Source organism: Cebus imitator, unplaced genomic scaffold, assembly GCF_001604975.1.
Source record: "Cebus imitator isolate Cc_AM_T3 unplaced genomic scaffold, Cebus_imitator-1.0 Scaffold134, whole genome shotgun sequence".
Classification (NCBI taxonomy): domain Eukaryota; kingdom Metazoa; phylum Chordata; class Mammalia; order Primates; family Cebidae; genus Cebus; species Cebus imitator.
This window is the reverse complement of record NW_016107449.1, coordinates 402533-408836: the sequence shown is the minus strand read 5'-3', so window position 1 is coordinate 408836 and position 6304 is coordinate 402533. Positions and strand designations below refer to the sequence as shown.

Genomic DNA, 6304 nt, shown 5'->3' with positions numbered 1-6304 from the left:
AAAGGAATTTCCTAAAAGCATTTTCTGATCATCGTTAAAGAATTCAATCCCCTCTTTTAGCTTAGAGATGAATAAAGTCCTGATTACTGGAGCAAAGCACCTTGAGAATTTCCCATTTATTCCCCAATGACATAATCCTTATGCCAATGAATTGACCATGTGATGTACACGCTCCCGTAATGCCACGTGTTAATGTCAGGGAATAAAGTCACAATCTGATTTGATTTTTTTTTTGGAGTGGGGAGAACCTGAAACAACATAATGCAGACACATAATCAGCAGACGTAAAATAAGCTGTTCATCCGATTTCACACACACTCACAACCGAACCTCACTTCTGAAATCACCATAATTACTTTTTCAAACAATTCATTTTTAATGATTATAAAAGTCTGCATGCCTATTGTGAAAAATACAAGAAATAAAATAACAATCACCACTAAGCCTATGATCCCTCAATAAGCCTTGTTATCATTTTTGGTCTATTGTATTTTAATACTTTTCAAAATATACAGAATTTTACAACCCAATATCACATTGTCGATGCAACTTGTACTGATGTTTTCTTCACTTTGCATGCAACCATTGTCAAAATATTTCAAAATGTGGAAGGATATATGCTAAGGTGTTAGTGATAATCTCTGGGTGGTAGAAATACTGTTATCTTCTAATTTTCTTTATGTTTTATTACCTTTATTTCCTAATTTTATACAATGCACGTTCATTATTATGAAAAGGTTATTTTTTAATTAAGAAAGACTATTCTCCATGACTGCATACTATTCTTATGGATACACCCTGGTCTACTTAATCTTTATCAAAATGGTGGACAGCTGCCCTTTCCGAGGTCTCGGGAGGAGCCCTTGGAATGCGTTCATGTGGTCATACATTTCTGTGAAATTTGCCACGGTAAGCTGTAATCACAGTCAGTTGAGACCATTCTAACTTCCCTCCCTCACACATTTGCTGTCAAATTGTACTAGGAGGAAGTCGAATTAGGCACATCTATGGGACTCATGATCACTTCTCATTGTACCTATCACTGCTGCCACCCTAGCATGGCACGCTTTCGGGATGCTCCCAGTGTCAACAAATCCATGAGGATTTAAGGGGACTCTAGGAAGATGGCAGCAGTGACATGGGTTTTAAATCTCCTTGAATCCTACACAAAAATAACATGGAAATTAGATAATAAAACCAAAAACACATGAGCAAATTCACAACAAAACTAGATGGTAGAGTCCCCACTCCCAAGGCCCTGTGTACAAGCAAGCTGAGGAGACCACCATGGCCCCGGCCCCCATGACACCAGCATATGTGTGGAGGCAGAAGAGGGAAGTGAGGGAAACCTGGAAAAAAGACAACTTGGCAAAGAATTCAGGATGAATGAAAATCATCTCAGAAATGAGGGCTAAAATGGGAGGAGCTCAGGGCAAATAACAGGCAGTCAACGCATTAAGAGAAAGAGAAGAATTAGTTTTAGTCATAAGGAAATAAATGAAAAAATGAAAAGTACTTTTAAGGAAATGGCAAATAGGCAAAAAGGATTCAGCATATAGGTAACAAAGTATCTAGTGGGAAAAAAAAACTAAAGTAAAAGAGCGGAACAAATACTGAACTCTACAATGACCGACTTTCCCATAATACAGAATTTAGGAAAAAAGAAGAGTTGAAACTACATCCTGAGAGAGCACAGCGTGTGCTTGAGAACATCCACCCAAAAGGACCAGCACCAAGGCATATCCTAGGAAAACTACTGAATTCTAAAGACAAAAAAATTAATCCCTTTGTGAATCTGGGTGGAACACACGTGAAAGAACAAAAAATAAAAGGGGGAGGAAATCTGATTGCCATCATGTGGACAGCAATGCTTACTCCGGAGGAGATGGGGTAATCAATTTTGCAACCCAAGGAGCTGCTCTGAGTCAGTGCCACGGGGCTGTGCCTGCACAGGGGGCACAGGCAGGCCTGGATGCCCGTGTGTGGCAGGGTGACAAGGCCCAGAAGGGAGCATCACACCCAGCCCTGACTGGCCTGGAGCCACAAGTTGGACAAGCGCACGGGAGCTTAAGCCAAGAGGGAATCCCCTAGGAGGCAATAGACCAAGCCGCGTAAGTGCCGGGAGGGGAGAGGAGGGAGGAGGGAGAGCCCACACTGGGTCATGCTGAAGTGAGTAGGTTGTGGGGACTCAAATGTGCCCCTTCTAGCAAAGCACAAGCATTCAAGACCACCATCACCAAGTTCAGCTGCAGCCCTAGCACCCTACTGCTGTCTGTTTTCACAGGAGCACCAGTCCAACCAGAAGTGCATGGAGGCACATGTATGTGGAACTGTGACATGCAGTTTGGTTTTGGAAATCTTGAGCACTGCACTGTGCCCAGGAGAACCATAGATGTCCCTGGCTGTCCTGTACCCAGAATGACCAAACCATCGCTGCGTCTGCACAGTCCCAGAAATAAAACCACCAGCCTAGTGTTCAGCCTGCTCAGGTTTTTTTTGACAGTAGAAAAAACTGTTTTTTTTTAAATAGATATCAAATAAAGAATGAATATATTCAAGATATTCAAGATGTCATTTCCCTAAAAATGAGAAGTAATTTGAGAATTTGACACACTACCTATTATACATAGACAAGTCAACATTTAACATTGCCACAGATTTTGCTTAAAATGCTCAATCTAATGATTATTTCCCCTCTCATGCCCAAAAGTAGATGTTTTTTGAACTTATAAGTGAATGTGACTCTGAGGATTTCTAGAAGAACAAACTTTAAGGAAAAAAACATCATTTAAAGGCATCATTAAATTGTGAGTTTTAGAAAAAATGCATACAGTACTGAAAAATGCAGAGTTATACCAAAATAATTAAGTTTTTTCTAATGATTTTATCTTAGTAAATGACCAGATATTTAAAGTAAGATTTCCATACATTTTCTATATCTTAACATAATGATGTTTATCACCCATTATTTATTCCAGGAAAACTGAAATAAATGTCCAGTGATGGTAGCTTGTCCAAACATATTACAATACAGTTGTAGATAAAATACCATGCACTGTTGAGGCTTATTATCACATAGCATATATCATGTCATATATCTGAAGATTATTAAATTATATAGGAAAATATTACTTGAAATTATGATCAAAACTTTATGTCAAAAATGAATGCTATTTTCAAGTGGCATATGTGAATATGTATACACACACATACTTTAACATTGGCATATAAACACTTTTTTTTATTATACTTTAATATCTTGCAGGATTGTTGCATAGGTGCACACTTGCCATGGTGGTTTGCTGTCTCCATCCCTCCCGTCACCTACAACAGGCATTTCTCCCAATGTTATCCCTCCCCAACCTCCCCACTCCCCGCTGTCCCTTCCTTAGCCCCCCAACCCCCGATAGACCTCAGTATGTGACGTTCCCCTCCCTGTGCCCATGTGTTCTCATGTGTTCAACACCTGCCTATGAGTGAGAAGATGCAGTGTTTGGTTTTCTGTTCTTGTGTCAGTTTGCTGAGAATGATGGTTTACAGTTTCATCCATGTCCCTACAAAGGACATGAACTCATCATTTTTTATGGCTGCATAGTATTCCATGGTGTATATGTGCCACATTTTCTTAGCCCGGTCTAGCACTTCTTTGTCCAGTCTATCATACCTAACACCATAAAAACTGCCACACGTCCAGTTTTTATGGTGTTAGTCTTAAAAATATGGAATGCTTCACAAATTTGCATGTCATCCTTGCACAGGGGCCATGCTAATCTTCTCTGTATCATTCCAATTTTAGTATATGTGCTGCCAAACTGAGCACAGCCAGCTCGGTTTTTTAAAAGTTAATAAATGTACAGTTGCAAAGTTCAAAGTCATGAAAAAAAGGAAAGACTGAGTGACAAATGAAAGATTAAGGAGAGAGACATGATGACTAAACACTACAAGACATCCTGGATTCAATTCTGAAACAGAAAAATTACATTAGTGGAAAAACTGGTGAAACCCAACTGAAAACGTTTAGTAAATGAAATTCTTAGTTCTGATCAATGTCACGTGGCTATGTAAATTGCTAACATTTTGGGGAAACTGGGCAAAGGGTATTTGGGAACTTTGTACTATGTCCGCAACTCATCTATAAATCCAAAATTATTTCAAAAGATGAAGTTTAAAAAATCGTTAACACTTTGCAATAATAGCACAGAAAAAAGATAACGAGTTATTTGGCTGAATCAGTTTCTTTTTTTACCTTTTTGATGGTCCCTAGAACATCACAAGGTACTGTGGGTGGGTCCCAAGTGCTCTGCCGCTGTGTTGAGGTCAGAGCTCTCCCTGCACTTGCCCCCGTGATCCCCTTACCAAGGAACTGCTGGGGATGTCTGGGAGCTCTGGTACTGGTCCCTACTGTGGCCATGAACTCCAGCATGGAGAGAAGAAATCAGCGGGTGACACCTTCCTGGATTTTCCGTGGGCCTGTCCAGCACCATCCTCAGCAGTTTTGCTCTCTGCCTGTTTCTGGATGCGGGGAATTCTGTTGATGCACTTGAAGGGTTGAATGCCTTGCCCATCCTTGCTCAGCCTGCAGCACAGTGCTGTTGCGGCTAAGCCCATGGCCCTGCCTTGCATGCCCACAAAGCCACACCCACACCGTCCCGGAAGGTCTCCCTTACACTGGCACCAACGCAAACAGCTCAGCACTGTCATCACGGCAGCCCATCCCCAGAGAGCAGAGTCTGACCCAAGACAGATGCAGGCTGTTAACTGCACCCCATCCCCCGGGACCCCAGGGGGCCGGAGTGAGGCTGGGGAGGCAGAGCTGCCAGAGCTGGGGCGGGATACTGAGTCAGCCCCTCTGTGCCCTTGGGAGTGCGCCTGAGAATGGTCCCAGGGAGGAAGGGAAGCATTCCCCCATTGGCCCCTGTACGTTGGCTCGCCACTGGCAATGCACACTCCACAGCCAGGGAGCCCCATGCAGGAAGGTAGAGGCCATGCCAGGCCACATTACCTGTGGGTAAAGCTCAAAGAATCCTGCCAGCATGCAAGGAGGGACCAAGAGGATGGGCAGTGGGGGAGGCAGGGTCCAGGGCAGCTGCCCCCTCTTCCTAACAGAGCAACTGCGAGTCTCCGAGGCATTCTCTGCCCAGGGACCCAACCAAGCCCACATGAGGGCAGGTGGGAGGGCCAAGGGGCTAACAGCCCCAGGGCAGCCTCAGCTGCTTAGTGGTAGTGGATCAAGACCCGGGCTTCCCCACCCACCAGCAAGACAATGCTGAGGTGTGGTCTGCACATGGTGCTGGGGGTCCCAGCAGGTGTGGGCCCCTGCTGCCCATAGTGGAAACTTGTGTCAGTGCACACTCCTGGGCTGGCTTCCCTCCCTCTCACATCCCCTCCCCTGCAGCTGCCTCCCAGGACCATAGTCACCACTTGCACCCGATCCTACCCGTTGGGACTGCTTTGCAGAGAATCCAAACGAAAACTGACTAAGCGGCGTTTGAACCTTACACTGTCTGATTCAGGCCCCAACGGTTTAAACACAATGCTACCACCCTCAGTTGTTGGGAAAGTTGGGTTACTTGAGGATTCCGTTTGGATGCTGGCCCCTGTGACAGCCACAGGACATGGGACGCCGCCCATCCACTGATGCCACCTTTCAACCTCCTGCCCCAACAACGCCTCAGCAAAATGGGCACCAGAGACTCTGGGCACGTTCCGTGCTTCTCCAGATCCAGGGACCACGGAGGAGGAAGACTGTCTTCACCTCTCCGCTCTGCTGCTTTAGATCCTGCATGCCACACGCCGTCCCTGTGGCTTCAAGTCCCTTCATGGCTTTATCTCCCCCAAGGAAAAATCATCACGGGGTTCTATGTTCACACGCACTGGCTGCAGCCACACCCTGAGGGGCCCGGGCGGGGCGGTGCCACAGGCAGGACGAGGCCAGCACTACCGAGTCACCCACCGTGGGAGGCTAATCAGGCCGCGCCGACATTCTCTTCCAGCAGGCTCGGCTCCACTCCCTTCCGGGGCCTGGACAGCGTCTCGGGGCCTGGGCACAGCCTGGGACCGTCAGAGGCGGCGGCCTCCACGCGCCTCCCTCCCTCGGGCCTCACCCCATTCATTCATTCCAAAACCTCCCGGACCCACCAGTAAAAACCCTTCCTTTAATTAACCAGGGGAACGATGCGGCTGTCGTGGTGGTGGGTGAATTGGTTTTGGGTCGCCGGGCCTCGCGGGTGCGACCCATGGCGGAGCCGAGAGCGCCCGTGTCCCCCAGATGCCGAGAGAGTCCACTCGCCGCTCTGGGAAAACC

The 6304-nt window shown here is 46.1% G+C and overlaps 1 non-coding gene across 1 annotated transcript; it reads right to left on the bottom strand.

Annotated features, from left to right (window-relative positions):
• Positions 1-3713: 3713 nt before the first annotated feature.
• On the bottom strand, positions 3714-3820 carry LOC119473132. The gene has a single exon (XR_005202324.1). It is a non-coding gene; the product is annotated as a U6 spliceosomal RNA (small nuclear RNA).
• Between the last annotated feature and the right edge of the window lie 2484 nt (positions 3821-6304).